The sequence below is a fragment of the Ahaetulla prasina genome, chromosome 8, assembly GCF_028640845.1.
Source record: "Ahaetulla prasina isolate Xishuangbanna chromosome 8, ASM2864084v1, whole genome shotgun sequence".
Classification (NCBI taxonomy): Eukaryota; Metazoa; Chordata; class Lepidosauria; order Squamata; family Colubridae; genus Ahaetulla; species Ahaetulla prasina.
In genome coordinates, this window is record NC_080546.1 from 66783331 (window position 1) to 66801411 (window position 18081).

The window sequence follows — 18081 nt, forward strand, 5'->3', positions numbered from 1 at the left end:
CTTCTTTTGGTTAATGTTCATTATTCAATATAGCTAAATTCAAGAAACACATCCTGTACTTTCATCCAAGGAACACTCTTTTTACATGAACTAGTAAAGCAACAATTAAAACTAAATTACTCACTAGAAGAAAAAGGAAGCAGGACTTCCGATGGCTCCGTCTCCCCGGAGGACGTCTGGAATGGCGTCCTGAACTGAGATTCTGTAAAAGCTGGTGAAACAGCGGAGAACAGCTGTTAGCCAGCTTCAAAGCTTTTCTCTGGGTGAAAGAGAATAGCGAAGAGTTGCTGGATAGCAGAAGATTGCCCCAGGGGCTCTGCTTTCTTATGCAGAGTCTCGGAGGGGTGCCTGCTTAATCCAGCCCTACTCCAGACTCGGCTCGATCCTGCTAATTAGGCAGGACAAGAGGAAGACGCCCACCTCTGCTCCATTGATTCCGTTTTGAATAACTAAAAGCAGACAGGACAAATACAAGTGATCGATTATTGGGGAAGCAAGAAGAGAGCTGACTTCTACTTCTTTTTAAAAAAGGGGGGAAACTTTTTTTCACTTTAACTTAGTGAAGGAAGAAATGGCGTCTGAGAGGAAGTGGACTGGAGACTGATTGTGAGAGAAAGGAAGTTCGTCTTTGTGGATTTTGGCTGAATAGAAGCTCTCCATAGGAAGCAAGGTGAAAGTTTTTATTTTACAACTTTAATCTGAGACTTTTTGAGACTTTGAGATTTTACAATTCTAATTAGAGACTTTACTTAAATTAAAATGGCTTTTAAGCCACCACCTACTTACGGGACCGTCTGCTGCCACCAAATGCCTCCCACCGACCCGTGCGGTCTCACAGGGAGGGACTCCTCAGGGTGCCATCGGCCAGGCAGTGCCGACTGGCGACGCCGAGGGGAAGGGCCTTTTCTGTGGGGGCTCCCACCCTCTGGAACGAGCTTCCCTCAGGACTTCGTCAACTTCCTGACCTTCGGACCTTCCGCCGCAAGCTTAAGACACATCTATTTATCTGCGCAGGACTGGACTAGAGTTTTAAATTTTAAATGTCTAAATTTTAGATTTGGTTTTAAATTGGGTTTTATTATTTATATGTCTATTTTAAATATTTGGCCTATATAATAAGTTTTTTAGATGAATGTTTTACTTTGTATATTTATGTGTTTTTTATATGGCTGTACACCGCCCTGAGTCCCTAGGGAGATAGGGCAGTATAAAAGTACGAATAAATAAATAAATAAATAAATAAATAAATAAATAAATAAATAAAAGCTCCCATGACGAGAAGGGGGTCTGAAACTAACTTGGAAGATATGTTAAAGGAACAGAACAGAGTTTCTGAAGAGCGATTTAAAGAAATTATGAATAATATTCATGGTGTGAAGGATCAACTTAGGGAAGAAATTAAAGAGACTAATAAAAAAATTAGAGAAGATTTATTGATGGTTTTTCAAGGTTTGGCAAAAAATTTGGAAGTAATGGAGGATAAAGTGGAAGTAATTAGTCAAGCAAATCAGTATTTGGATAATAAAGTTGGAGAGCACCAAAATAAAGTGGATAAAAATGAGGACCATGTGGTGGTATTGCAATATAGAGCATTGGAGAAGGCTTTGAGAATTAGGGGTCTTCAAGACCGGAAGGAAGAAGATCTTAAAAAAGTTATATCAGAAGCCTTAGCTGAAATGTTAGGAATGGACCCTCGAGAAGTTGATTTTCAAATTGATAAGGCATATAGGGTTAATTCTTGGGTAGCGAGGCAGAAAAAGCTCCCAAGAGACATTGTAATTTATTTTTTGACTTCTATAATAAGAAATCAGATTTTGCAAGCTACATACCAAAAGAAATTGCAAATAGGAGAACAGGAGGTGTTGGTTTTGAAAGAGATCCCTGCTAAAATGTTAAAGGATAGAAGGGACTTAGGTTTTTTACACAAGAGCTTAAGAAGCATCAGATTCAATATAGATGGAGGTTCCAATTGGCTTAACAGTATTTTTTCAAGGCAGGAGATATCGAATTGATACTGAGTTGAAAGCAAAAGATTTTCTTTTTAATGTATTGAAAGTGGATGTAGAAACAGTGGATAAAAGTCTTCAAGAGAAACAGAGTGGGGAAGTTGAAACTGCACCTGTGATGTCAGTACCTCAAGAACAACCTCAAGAACAAAGAGTGACAAGGGGAGCTATTAGGCGTAAGGAGATAGAGGAAAGACTTCAAAGACAGGAACGGGATTCTACTACTGAAGCTGTGGGAGGAGCCAAGCCGAAGAGTGAGAGTCTTCAGCTAATTGCTCAGAAGCTTCAAGAGGCCAGTGATGGCAAATAAATTTTTGACATGGAATGTTAATGGTTTAAATTCAGCACAGAAAAGAAGAAAAATATTCCATTATTTGAAACAATTTAAAAATGATGTGATATGTTTGCAAGAGACACATATAAAATTATCAGATCAGAAATATTTGATTAATTCGAAATTAGGTAAACATTTTGTTTCTTCTGCTCCGAATAAGAAAAATGGTACAGTTATATATTTGAAGAAAAATATATCAGCTAAATTAATTGAAACGGACATTCAAGGAAGATATATTGCTATTGAATTGATTTTAGAAGGAAGAAAGATACTTGTGATTGGCATATATGCACCTAATCAACAACAAGAAAATTTTTATAAACTGTTACATGAAAAATTGACTCTTTGGGACTATAAAACATTTATTATATTAGGGGATTGGAATGGTGTAATGGACATTAGAAAAGATAAAAGAACTCTTTCTAAGAAAATTCCTATGCATGCAAAACTGCCTAAATCTTTTTTTGATTTGATGGAAGATTTTGAGTTGAAAGATATATGGAGAAGGCAGAATTTTGATGATAGAGATTATACTTATTTTTCGGATAGGCATCAATCTTTTTCACGTATTGATTTTATATTAATTACCAATGATTTGCTTTCTAGGGTTAGGAAAACAAAGATATTTTCAAGTCCGGTATGGATGGAGTTGCAATATGAAGGTGGAAGAAGATCATGGAGAATAAATTAAAATTTGTTTATTTATTTATTTATTTATTTATTAATCAAACTTATATACCGCACCATCTCCCGTAGGACTCAGGGCGGTTCACAGGCATATTAAAACAATATAATAAATAAACATTAAGACCCAGTTAAAACTAAATATTATCATGGCCTGATCACTAAAACAATAGAAACCAATAAAAACCCCATTAAAATATGCTAAAACATTTTATCTTAGGCTAGTCCCGCATGCTGAAATAATAGAGTCTTCAGTTCACGTCTGAAGGTCCGGAGGTCGGGTAGTTGTCGTAATCCTGGAGGAAGCTCGTTCCACAGGGCTGGTGCCGCCACAGAGAAGGCCCTCCCCCTGGGGGCTGCCAACCTACATTGTTTGGTCGACGGCACCCTGAGGAGGCCCACTCTGTGGGAGCGCACAGGTCGTTGGGAGGCAATCGGCGGCAGAAGGCGGTCTCGAAGGTATCCCGGTCCTAAGCCATGGAGCGCTTTAAAGATGGTAACCAAGACCTTGAATTGCACCCGAAAGACTACCGGTAGCCAGTGTAGGCCGCGCAGGATAGGTGTTATATGGGAGCAACGCGGTGCTCCCTCTATCACCCGCGCGGCCGCATTCTGGACTAACTGGAGCCTCCGGGTGCTCTTCAAGGGGAGCCCCATGTAGAGAGCATTGCAATAGTCCAGGCGGGAAGTGACGAGGGCATGAGTGACTGTGCGTTTAGATATGAGGATAATGTAAATCAATGTAAAAAACAAATGAAAGAATTTTTTGATTATAATTTGGGTAAGGGAACTTCGATAGAAATGGTGTGGGACACTAGCAAGGCCTTTATGAGAGGAAATTTGATATATATTAATAGTAGACAGAGGAGAAAATTACAAAAACAGCGTAGGGATTTAGAAGAGGAAATTCAGAGGAAACAACAATTATTGGTATATAATCCACATGATTTAAAAACTACTGAGGTGATAAAGATATTACAGAGTCAATTTAATATGTTAATGGCAGATCAGGTGGCAACCAATATACAATATGCTAAACATAATACTTTTTGTAATGCTAATAAATCAGGGAGGTGGTTGGCATCAGGGCAAATCATGTTAAGGAAGACAGAAAGCATGTACTATTGAAAGTATTGAATACAAGGGTAAAGTGCGATTTCAACAGGATAAAATTTAAAAAGCTTTCTTGGAATATTATACAAATTTATATGCCAGAGATACAATATTGAATATGGATATTGATAAATATTTGAAAGAATATAAGGTTAAAGGTTTAACTAATGAACAAAGGGAAGAGTTGAATCGGCCTACAACTTCTGAGGAAATTATTTTGGTAATAAAGCAATTAAAAATAGGGAAATCCCCGGGCACAGATGGACTTACAGCAATATATTATAAAAAGTTACAGGATGAGATAGTTGGTCCACTTATGGAGTTATTTAATCAGATACTGATGGGAGGAGGAGTGCCACCATCATGGAGGACTACTTTTATTTCATTGATACCAAAAGAGGATCAGGATTGTACTAAGCCTGGGAATTATAGACCGATTTCACTCTTGAATAATGATTATAAGATTTTTGCGAAAATAATGGCAAATAGGTTAATGGAAATTGTACAACAAAGGATTCATACTGACCAGTCTGGTTTTATAAAAGGGAGACAAATGAGGAATAACGTTAGGCAGATAGTGAATTTATTGGAATATTTGGAAAAGAAAAATCAGATTCCGGCAGCGTTTATATTCTTGGATGCAGAGAAAGCTTTTGATCGTTTGCATTGGGAATTTTTATTTAAATTAACAGACAAAATGCAATTTGGAAATAGTTTTATACGAATACTTAGGGCAATTTATGGAGAGCAAACAGCTCAGATAATAATTAATGGTAGTTAGACAGATAGTTTTAAAATTGCGAAAGGAACAAGGCAGGAGTGTCCTTTATCACCTTTATTGTTTATTTTGTCTTTGGAACCTTTATTGGATAAGATAAGAGAGTTAAGGGAGATAGAGGGTATTAGAATTAGAAGACATGAATACAAAGTCAGAGCATTTGCAGATGATTTGGTTGTTATGTTGACTCAGCCTGTAAATTCGAGTGTATATTTGTTGGAAGTAATTAATCAATATGGAAGGGTCTCAGGGTTTAAAGTGAATCAAAATAAAACAAAAGTGTTAACCAAAAATATGATTAAGAACCAGAAAGAAAAACTAGAGGAAATAACAGGATTTGAAATTGTAAAAAAAGTTAAATATTTAGGAGTCTTTCTTACTTCATCAAATGTAAAATTGTATAAGAATAATTATGATGTGTTATGGAAAAAAATTCAGAAGGAAATGAATACTTGGAAAAAATTACAATTATCTTTGTTGGGGAGAATAGCAGCTATAAAAATGAATGTTTTGCCTAAATTCTTGTTCTTGTTTCAGATGATACCAATAATTAAGAAAGACAAAAATTGGACAAAAGATTGGAATTAATAAATTTATATGGGAAGGGAAAAAAGCGAGAGTCAAAATGAAAATAATGCAAGATACACGGGAAAGAGGAGGATTAAAAATGCCTAATTAAAACTGTATTATGAAACAGTTGTTCTTTCGGTAATAAGTGATTGGTTTAATTTGACAGAGGAAAGGATTTTGAATATAGAAGGTTATGATTTATTATATGGTTGGCATGCATATTTATTGTATGATAAGAAAGTAGATAAAGCTTTTAAGAATCATGTGTTGAGAATTTCTCTTCTGCATGTCTGGAAAAAATATTATTATAAGTTAAATTATAAAATTCCCATATGGGCAAGTCCTCGGCACGCAGTAGAGAATATAAATATAGAACAGGAACAAGAAATGATTACTTATAAAGATCTTTTATACAATGAGAGGGGAAATCTACAATTAAAATCTTTGGATACATTAAAAGAAGAAGGGAGGAATTATACTTGGTTTCAATATGGACAGTTAAAGGCTAGATGGAAAGAAGATCAGAAAATTGGTATTATTCAAAATGAAGAAAATTTGGTTAAACAAATTAGAAATCAAACCCAGGGGCATATAAAGAGATTGTATACTGTGTTGATAGAAATAGATTCTGAAAGAGATTTAATAAAGGATTGTATGATAAAATGGGCACAGAATATTCAAGAACCAATAATGTTGGAAACATGGGAAAAATTGGGTTAGAAATGTTAAATTTACATAGCGCAGAATTTAAGGAAAATTTTATAAGATGTTTTATAGATGGCATTTAGATCCTAAGAAATTATCATGTATGTATCCAGATATGCAAGCGAAATGTTGGAGATGTAATTGTGATGATGCTACATATTTTCATGTATGGTGGACTTGTAAGAAAATTAAGTCTTTCTGGATAAGAATCTGGTGGATTATGCAGAATGTTCTGAAGAAGAAGATAAAGTTCCTACCGCAATTTTTCTTTTGGGAATAACAACGGACTGTACAGTGATTGAGACTAAGTTGATTTTGAACTTAATAACAGCAGCAAGACTGTTGATTGGACAATATTGGAAGAAAAAAGAATTACCCACAATAGAAGAATGGATATTGAAAGTTTCCAATTTGGCTGAGATGGCTAAAATTTCAGCCTTCTTGAAAGACAGTACTCAAGAAAAATATTTAAATGAATGGAAGAACTGGATTGATTATATTCAAAATAGATATCAGATTAAGAAATTTCGGATTGCCTTTGAATGAAGGATGTTGTTTTTGATTTTAATGGAAGAAGTCAGGTTATGTGGGAGAGAAGGATTATAATTGTGTTAGATTTTAAAAATTTAATGTATGACTGTTTGTTTAATGAACTATACCTTGTGTTTTCTCCGGGAAGTCGGGGGGGGAGGGGGTTTTGGAGGGAGGGGGGAAGGTGGGGGAGGGGGAAAAATTTAATTGTTCTAAAACTTTTTCAATAAAAAAAAAAAAGAAAATCCCTTACAGACATTTTGCATGAGACTGGAAAAAATGCACTTACAACCTGTGGCTTTCATTATTAGAAAAAAAGCAATAGATAAAAGAAAAAAGTGAGCTTTTTTATAATCATAGGGTAAGTTTTTTTTGTAATTGTACTTACATTTGCCGCAAAAGGAATTGGAAGCTTCTTTGTATTTTTTGTTTATTCTTAGCACTTTGGGAATTTTTTTCCCTTTCTTTCCAATCCGTATTTCTTGGTGTTTGTTCTTATGTTTTCCGTAAAATTTTTAATAAACTTTAGTTTTAAAAATTAAAAAAAAAGAAAAAGGAAGCAACCTTGGTTTTGGTTTCCAAAGACTGGATGGCAATTGGTCTGCCATGAGAGGTAATGGACATGAACAAAACCCCTGGAAATAATTCTGTTTCAAAAAGTCAATTAAAAGCAGTTTTCCGATGTAGAAAGGAATGAGGAGAAAATAATCCCACCCAATTTAACTTTTTCAGAAAACCCACCACTACCCTTTATAGTTATCTCTGTATATTACTGTATATTACTAGGATGCTGATACAAGAGAAATATGAGTTCAAGCTTTGCAAGTCTATAAAGCAAAGGAAAGCTGAAGTAACATAACTGCAGTTGTGAATTCACAACTTGTTAAGCTGCTTTGCTTAACAACTGAGTTGCCAGTCCCAATTCTGGTTGAAAAAAGAACTGGATATCACCTCTATTTTCACTAATACAGCAAACCCACTCATTGTTTAATGTTTAATATGTCTTGGGATTTCTGAGGAGCAGATTTATCACACCTTATGTTATTTTCTTTAGAGTCTTTTATGGGTCATTCCTTTCAGGCACTGTTTGAGATTTTATCTCATACACCTATGATTCTTTTTGCAGATTCTATGGCTACCTAAAGGGATGCGGTGGCTCAGGGGCTAGAATGTTGAGCTTGTCGATCGAAAGGTTGGCAGCTCAGCAGTTCGAATCCCTAGTGCTGCCGTGTAACGGGGTGAACTCGTTACTTGTCCCAGCTTCTGCCAACCTAGCAGTTTCGAAAGCACGTAAAAATGCAAGTAGAAAAAATAGGGACCACCTTTGGTGGGAAGGTAACAGCGTTACCTGAGCCTTTGGCGTTGAGTCATGCTGGCCACATGAACACGGAGATGTCTTCGGACAGCGCTGGCTCTTCAGCTTTGAAACGAAGATGAGTCGGCAACGACTAGCATGTATGTGCGAGGGGAACCTTTACCTTTACCTTTTATGGCTACCTAAACTTAAAAATAATTATTTCACTTTCCTTTTTTCCTGCTTAAGTCTGATTATAAGGATACCTTGGGATAAGAAGGAGAGTTAATTTTCTTAGGCACATGGATCCAAAGGCCAGAGAGATGGCACTAGGAAATTTATTCCACTTTAGTTATTCTCTTTTTCTTTCTTCAGTATTAGCTAATGGATCATGGTTATGAGCCATTAGCTAATACTTAATAACACATGCTTCATTTAACAGGTTTGAGGTGCAGGATGACAGGTAAAGGTATTCCTCTGGAAATAGATGGTAGCAGCAGTAACTACCAAAAACATACAAGAAGCCAGAAAGCCAAGGCCAGAATGTATTATCAACCAAGAGGCCAACAAAAGATGAAGGCAGGGACCTCCTCCCATCCTAAGTACTCACTTCTTGTCATTACAGAATTTAAAATAAAGCAAAAAAAGAAGAAAAGAGGGAGAACTCCCTGAAAACTCCCCAGAAGGAGGATAAGTGACAGAGGGGGAAAATAAATTTTAAAAATGTTATTTTCATGGAAGCAGTGGTTTTTTACATGATGCTCAAAAGAACCTTGATAAACTTTGGAAAGGAAAAACTAAAAACTGCAGTTAGAATAAAGGCAACCTTCAAATGTAAGATCAATCAGCCTATTGATAACATACTTTGCAAATTGTACTCTTCAAATTGTACTCTGCTCAAAGAGAAGCAGGAGATCAAGCCATATTCAAAATCCAGTAAAAGTTGAGTTTATCTGAGATTTTGTTCATTGGGTGATAGAGTTTTCTTCTGCACTGTCAATAGATTATGAGATGGTTCTGGGCAGCAATTACTTTGCCTATAGAACCAATCTATCAATTTATTACGTACCATGCTTCCTTAGTAAAGCTCTTATTTTAGCCCAACTATTAAGTAGCCCCCCCCTTCATGGATTACTGCCTTCTTGTAGCGAAGGGTCTTGCGTTGCTCAATGAAGCTATGAGCTATGCTGTGCAGGGACACCCAAGATGGACAGGTCATAGCAGAGAGCTCTGACAAAGTGTGATTCACTGGAAAAGGAAACGGCAACCCACTCCAGTATCTTTGCCATGAAAACCTCATAGGCAGTACCAAAAGGCAAAAAGATATGATGCTGGAAGATGAGCCCTTCAGGTTGGAAGGTGTCCAATATGCTACTGGGGAAGAGCAGAGGGCTAGTACTAGTAGCACCAGAAAGAGTGAAGCGATTGGGCCAAAGCCGAAAGGATGCTCAGCTGTGCATGCATCTGGTGATGAAAGTAAAGTCCGATGCTGTAAAGATCTATTCTCCATAGGAACCTGGAATATAAGATCCATGAATCAAGGCAAGCTGGACGTGGTCAAACAAGAGATGACATGACTGAACATTGACATCTTAGGAATCAGCGGACTAAAATGGACAGGAATGGGTGAATTTAATTCAGATGACCATCAGGTATACTACTGCAGGCAAGAATCCCTCAGAAGAAATGGAGTAACTTTCATAGTCAATAAAAGAGTAGGAAAAGCAATACTGGGATACAATCCCCAAAATGACAGAATGATCTCAGTTCGAATCCAAGGCAAACCATTCGATATCACAGTAGTCCAGATCTATGCCCCAACCACTGGTGCTGAAGAGGATGAAATTGACCAGTTCTATGAAGCCTACAGCACCTTATAGAATTAACACCAAAAAATGATGTCCTTATCATCATGGGGGATTGGAATGTCAAGTAGGAAGCCAAAAGATAACCAGAATAATAGGCAGGTTTGGCCTCGGAGTACAAAATGAAGCAGGGCACAGGCTGATAGAATTTTGTCAAGAAAATACGATAGTTATAACAAACACTCTTTTCCAACAACTCAAGAGACGACTGTACACATATTTTTTTTTTACATTTATATCCCGCCCTTCTCTGAAGACTCAGGGCGGCTTACATTGTGTAAGGCAATAGTCTCATTCTATTTGTATATTTATATACACAGTCAACTTATTGCCCCCCCAACAATCTGGGTGTTGTGTCTCGTCTGATCACCTCAGCCGGGGTCTTCTTAACTGCTTCCGAACACGGAGGAATGTTCTAGTATTCCTCCCGGCCCCAGCCCTGGCTCCATGCCCAGACAGGCTGAAGAGGAAGGAATACCTCCAGCCCCCAGTTCTGGCTCCATGCCCAGGCAAATGGAGCAACTAAACCCCTCCCCCTCCTCCACAGCATGTGAGCCTGAGGGAGGTCAATTACCAACAGCTGCCGACTGGAGTGACCCTCGCGTCAGAAGACTTGATAGGCGGAGGCAACAGAAGGAAGGGAGGGGCAGGCCTGAATAAGTGCTGAGTCATGGAGCCACACCCCATGGCCTATATAAAGGATCTGCTTTCTGGCATTCTCTGAGTCAGGCAAAGTCTAAACATATCTTGCTGAAGTCACTTTCTGGTCTCCTGCCTGCCCTGAGGACTTTGCTAGGACTTTGGCAGAGCTGCAGAGGCACACCTGATTCGGATTTCCCTGACCCGGCCGTCAGCGGAGGAGTGGGACACGACACTGGGTCCTCATTTTACCTACCTTATAAAGGATGGAAGGCTGAGTCAACCTTGGGCCTGGTGGGACTAGAACCTGCAGTAATTGCAGGCAGCTGTATTTAATAACAAGCTTCTTACAGCCTGAGCCACACCGCGGCCCCTTGAGCTGCGGTGGAAATCACCAGACGGTCAACACAGAAATCAGGTTGACTACGTGCTCTGCAGCCAAAGATGCAGTAAAATCAAGACCAGGAGCTGACTGTGGCTAAGATCATGAGCTTCTCATTGCAAAATTTAGACTTAAATTGAAGAAAGCACTAGGCCATTCAGGTATGAACTAAATCATATCCCTGATGAATATACAGTAGAGGTGACAAATATATTTAAGGAATTAGATCTTATAGACAGAGTGCCTGAAGAATTATGGATGGAGATTTGCAACATTGTAAAAGAGGTAGCAAGTAAAACCATCCCAGTGCAGTGCAGAGTACATCATGAGAAAGGCAGGGGTAGATGAATAAAAAGTTGGAATTAAGATTGCTGGGAGAAATATCAACAACCTCAGATATGCAGATGATACCACTAAAGAGGAGGAGGAAGAGGAGCTAAAGAGCCTCTTGATGCGGGTAAAGAAGGAGAGTGCAAAAGTTGGCTTGAAACTCAACATTAAGAAAATTAAGATCATGGCATCTGGCCATCTCAATTCCTGGCAAACAATCCGTCGTATTTCTCCCTAAAGTTGGTGTATTGCTGCAATGTCCAGCAGTCAGGGAGATTAATTGCAATGTCTGAGTTATCAGAAGTAATTGCTGTGCTCGTGCTGCCTTTGAAAGTAGTTGCTGTGTTCATGCTGCTTTTGCGAAGTTGGAATGCTTGAGGTTGTTGTGACTCTTTTGGATCTTCCACTCTTGTTTTCTTTCCAAAATAAGAGTCAAACTCTGTTGCCTTTTCACCCTGTTAGTGTTAGGCTACTGCAAAAAAAATAAAACAGTGATTTATTTATTTATTTATTCATATTTTTATACCGCCCTTCTCTGAAGACTCAGGGCGGTGTACAGCGAATAAAACGACAGAAATCCTAAACAAATTAAAATACTACAACCAATTTAAAAATCTGATTCGACCGCTGTATACTTAAAATATTAGCTAAAATTTTATCAAAAACTAAAACCCTATTAAAACCCTATTAAAACCCATTAAAACCCCCCATACTAAAATCAATCAGGCCAGCCCCGCTTGGTGAAAAAAGAAAGTCTTGAGCTCACGTTTAAAGGTCCGGAGATCAGGGAGGAGACGGAGTCCCACTGGCAGCTCATTCCATAAAGCCGGGCCCCCGACAGAAAATGCTCTTCCCCTGGGGCCGCCAGCCGACATTGCCTAGCCGACGGCACCCTAAGAAGGCCCTCCCTGTGAGCGCGCACTGGATGTACTGGACAATGGGAGGTAACTGTTGGCAGCAGGTGGTCCTGTAAATAGGGTGATGTAGTTTGGACTCCATTGTGGTTGTAAATTGAGGACTACAGGTAATGGAAGGGATCCGATCTGTTTTCACCCAATATTGTACAGTCTGTTTTCATCCATTGCTGTGGACAATTTGTAATGTACAAATACAAATTGTCTGAAATGGTATAGCATGGTTGGACTAAGATGGTCCCTTCCAACTGGGTTTACTGCTGGGTGCATTCCTTGGGTCTTCTAGTCCAACTCCCTGTCCAGTCTTGAAAACTGGATGTGAATCCCTCTTTGTGAAGTGGGGCCTGGGGAGGCAGGTGGGCTTTCTGATCACGTACCTGGCTCCTTGCTACGTGACAGCAGCCCTGCCCGAGCTGCTGGATGTAATCACCGGGATGGCGGTTGAGACCCCCAGACTTATGGTCATGGGGGATTTTAACCTGCCATCAGTGGGCGAGGAGTCCATGGCAGCTCGGGAGTTCATGGCTTCCATGACGGCCCTGGACCTGACCCAGTTAGTGACAGGTCCCACTCACATTGGGGGAAACACTCTGGACTTGATTTTCATCTCTGGACAGTGGTTGAATGATCTGGAACTAGGGGATATAGTTATCAAACCTTTGTCATGGTCGGATCATTCTCTCCTTAAACTCGACTTTTGAATCGCTGACCCTCACCGCAGGGAGACGGGACCGGTTCGCTGGTTCCGTCCCAGGTGCCTGATGGACCCGGAGAGGTTCCAGATGGAGCTTGGGCCGCTACCTGAGGACTTGGCCGCGGCTTGACTGGGGACCTTATCGTTGCCTGGGAAGGGGCGGCGGCGGGGGCTCTGGATCGGGTCGTGCCTTTGCGGCCTCTGACTCAGTGCCGCTCTTGATTAGCTCCTTGGTATTCCGACGAGCTGAGACAGATGAAGCACCGGAGAAGATGCCTAGAGAGTAATTGGAGGTCCACCCGATCCGAATCTGACTGGACACTAGTGCGGTCTCAAATTCAGACCTATCTGGTGGCAATGAAGGTGGCAAAACGGGAGTATTTTTCCACCCTCATTGCATCTGCAGATAACCACCCAGCCACCCTGTTTCGGGTGACCCGCTCCCTTATCCATCAGGGAGCATTGGAAGACACCCTGCAGGGGCGAGCTGAGGAGTTTGTACAGTATCTGCAAGATAAAATCGCTCAGATTTGGGAAGGGTTGGATGGGTAGGGCCGGGCGAGATGGCGGAGGCTGGTCTTGAAGTTTCTATCTGGGATGAGTTCGATTCTGTGACTCCTGAGGACATGGACAGGATACTGGGGGGTGGGGGGCTGAATGCGACCACATGTTTATTGGGCCCATGTCCCTCCTGGTTGGTGCTGGCCACCCGGGAGGTTACACGTGGTTGGCTCCAGGGAATTGTTAATGCTTCTTTGATGGAGGGTGTTTTCCCTTCTGCCTTGAAAGAGGCAGTGGTGAGGCCCCTCCTCAAAAAGCCTTCACTGGATCCAGCCATTTTAACTAATTATCATCCTGTCTCCAACCTTCGCTTCACGGCAAAGGTTGTTGAGAGTGTGGTCGCACAACAGTTCCCTCAGTACCTGGATGAAACTGTCTATCTAGACCCATTCCAGTCCGGCTTCCGGCCCGGTTACAGCACAGAGACGGCCTTGGTCGCGTTGGTTGATGATCTCTGGAGGGCTCGGGACAGGGGTTGTTCCTCTGTCCTAGTCCAATTAGATGTCTCAGTGGCTTTCGATACCATCGACCATGGTATCCTGCTGCGACGGCTTGGGGGGATGGGAGTGGGTGGCACCGTTTATCGGTGGTTCTCCTCCTATCTCTCCGACCGGTCGCAGATGGTGTTGGCAGGAGGGCAGAGGTCAACGCCGAGGCGCCTCCTATGTGGGGTGCCACAGGGGTCGGTCCTCTCGCCTCTTCTGTTCAACATCTATATGAAACCGCTGGGTGAGATTATCCGTGGCTTTGGGGTATGATGTCATCTGTACGCTGATGACACCCAGCTGTACATATCCACCCCAGGCCACCCCAACGAGGCCGTTGACATCATGTCCCGGTGTCTGGAAGCCGTACGGGTTTGGATGGGGAGGAACAGACTTCAGCTCAATCCCTCAAAGACCGAGTGGCTGTGGATGCCAGCTTCCCGGTACAGCCGGCTTACTCCATTGCTGACTGTTGGGGCGAGTCGTTGGCCCCCACAGAGAGGGTACGCAACTTAGGCATCCTCCTGGATGCACGGCTGTCCCTTGAAGATCATTTGAAGGCCGTCGCCGGGGGCTTTCTATCAGGTTTGCCTGATCCGCCAGTTGCGTCCCATCACTGAGTGCAATGATGTTTAAACAACACTCATGTGGCTGCTTCACTCTATGACTGTAACCCTGGCTGTTAGATTGAGCGACGGAAGAGACAGACAGTGTTCTTCAGTAACAACAGCTCTTTATTAGTAGACCAGTACAATCCAACAACAGGCTTGTCTGACAGCTTGCCCTTTTATAGGGAGCTGCCAGACTGCCTAACCAATGAGCTTTCAGTATTTTCCCACCAGTTTTTTGGCAGACCTGAGTGAAGCTTACAGCTCACTCCTTATTTGGTATGTAACACCCCTCCCCTCTGGAAAACATTTTAACCAATCACAACATATTTATAGAATAGAATAGAATAGAATAGAATAGAATAGAATAGAATAGAATAGAATAGAATAGAATTTTATTGGCCAAGTGTGATTGGACACACAAGGAATTTGTCTTGGTGCATATGCTCTCAGTGTACATAAAAGAAAAGATACGTTCATCAAGGTACAACATTTACAACACAATTGATGATCAATATATCAATATAAATCATAAGGATTGCCAGCAACAAGTTATAGTCATACAGTCATAAGTGGAAAGAGATGGGTGATGGGAACTATGAAACGATTAATAGTAGTGCAGATTCAGTAAATAGTCTGACAGTGTTGAGGGGATTATTTGTTTAGCAGAGTGATGGCCTTTGGGAAAAAACTGTTCTTGTGTCTAGTTGTTCTGGTGTGCAGTGCTCTATAGCGTCGTTTTGAGGGTAGGAGTTGAAACAGTTTATGTCCAGGATGCGAGGGGTCTGTAAATATTTTCACGGCCCTCTTCTTGATTCGTGCAGTATACAGGTCCTCAACGGAAGGCAGGTTGGTAGCAATTATTTTTTCTGCAGTTCTAATTATCCTCTGAAGTCTGTGTTTTTCTTGTTGGGTTGCAGAACCGAACCAGACAGTTATAGAGGTGCAAATGACAGACTCAATAATTCCTCTGTAGAACTGAATCAGCAGCTCCTTGGACAGCCGAAGCAGTTATAAGGGTTTTGCGGTGTCTATTTGTAATGCATGGGTTGCCGGACACACTGGTATCGGATAATGGCCCGCAATTCACTGCTACCCAATTTGAAGGGTACTTAGCCGAAATGGGCATCCATCATGCCCTCTCGGTGCCATTCCATCCGGCTAGTAATGGCCTTGCAGAACGTTTTGTAAGAAGTGCCAAGGAGGCACTTTCAAGAATTAGCTCAGGGGACTGGCAAACCAAAATTGACACCTTCCTGGCCGTACAGCAAGGTACATCTTGTGTGGCCACTGGCCGCAGCTGAGCAGAGTTATTAATGGAAGGAGACTCTGATGCCCATTAGATAGATTAAATCCAATTTATTCCCCTGATGGGTATCCAACAACAAGAGATAAAACAAGGGTATTTACAACTAGTGATCCTGTATTCGCCAGAAATTACAGTGAAGGTTCCCTTTGATTAGAAGGGACAATTCTAGAGGTGACAGGTCCCAAATCGTATTTAGTGGATATGGGAGATGGAAGGATTTGGAAAAGGCACATAGATCAGGTACGAAAAAGACTTGAAGCCAAAACAGATACCGAACAACCAGGCCCTGACTACCAAATGTTTACGCCAACAGCTAGCTCAAGCTCGAGGCGGTCGGAGGACTTATCTGAAAGTGGCGAAGTCCAGCGACCCTGTCAGCCTCCGCTTTAATTTAGTGTATTTCTCCTACTAGATTATATGACTATTTTATTACCTTGTTAAAAGTTTGCTCTACTGATTGTCTTACATGCTTTATGGAGAAGGGGGGGAGGTTTTCACTGTTCCCAGCGTCGGCTGACATTGTATGTGGGGGAGAGGGGAAATGCCATTTTCAAAACCAGAGGTTTGAATTGTGTTGGCGCGTAAATGTAACGGCAGCTGCTGATTCCACATTCCATTCAGAAGATTGACAGAGGGAGAATATCGGAAGTGAAACTACACGTGGCTGAGGAGAAAGAAGACATTGGACTATTATTGTATGACCTCTAGCAGGGGGAGGGTTCAGGAGAGAATATGACTCTGGGGTTTTGATTTACTTCCAGTTCCAGCTTTGCTTTCACCGCATCCAGACTTGTATGATAAAGATTACCAAATTCTTCAACATGATGAAGTTGGGTTTTTATTTTCTCAAACACTGATCTGGGGCAGGCTCACATTAAGCTGGAATTCACCCAAAATCAGTCATCCCGGATCACAACCGAGGGGACTGAAATTTTTTTTTTTTTCCCCACAACGATGTCGGAGCACGAATGTGAACCTGATGAGGAACAGCTGGCAGACATCTCATCCCAGGACCATCGCAGAGAAGCTGATAAGAAGTATTTTCTGGGAAAAAAGCCAATCTCAGAAGATGAGCTGGAGGAGTCAGAAGCAGCTTTGGCAGCCACATCAAGCCCTCCCAAATACTCAGGAATTTCTGCAGAGTGGCTGGAGAAATTACAAATAGAGGAAAAACAGGAGAAGGCCAAACTGGATTTTAAAAGCTTTCCAGACCCGGAGGAACCACAATCCGGAGTTACTAGACATAAACAACAAAGAAAACTCTCTGCTTGGCAACAGGAGCAGCAAATTAAAGATCAATTACAAATTGCAGAAGCGGTCAGACTGTATCGTGAGGCGAAAGAGCGACAGAGATATCGTGAAAGGTATGAAAACCCCACCCAAACGCCCTGGGGGGAGAGGGAACAGGTGGAAACAGAAATTTCAATGGCCACCGGTGATGCAGCATACACCAAAGAGCTTCAGGAGGACCGAGAGCCTGAGCTGCGTTCTCCAGGAGCTGCAGATATGGCCACGGGTCAGGGGGTCCCCACTCCACAAATGTTGCCTCGCAGAAGAAAAAAACCTAAAATTCCACCAATTCCCAGAAAGTTTGATGGAGACCCCAAAGAATTAGGCTTATTCCAGGCTATTTTGGATAGCCACATGCAAGAATGGGGGGAAGATTATCTGTCAGAAGCCTCTAGAGTAAGAAGCGTGACTCAAGTCTTGAGTGGTAGGGCGGCTTCCTGGTACGTGACTTTATACCAAGAGGATTCCCCTCTCCTAAGGAATTACCATCATTTTATGGCCGCCCTGAGAATGAGATTTGAGGACCCCTTGGCAGAGCAAAAGGCCAAGATTCGCATGAGGTCCATCAGACAAGGGAGGAGACCAGTGACCGACTACAACCAAGAATTCAGCGAACTGGTACCTCTCATGAGAGGGTGGTCGGAAGTGGCTCTTTTGGACTTATACAAAGACGGTCTAAATGGAGAATTATATAAATTATGTAGAGCCCGAGCATCCCCGACTACCCTGCATGGCTGGTACACCCTGGCAGCAGAAATGGAGATAGACCTAGCCAAGGACCGCCTGCGAAGCAATCGTACTTGGAGGCAAACCCAACCTCAATTCCAGAGGGAACCAACCAAGGATTCTATTGCAGTGGAGAGTGGGAAGAAGAAACCCACAGGCTGTTTCAGATGTGGAAAAGAAGGCCACCGAGCCGCTGATTGTCGGGCGAAGCTGCCGCCAAAGGCGACCCCTAGTGGCAAAAAACTAACGGCGCAGGTGGAACC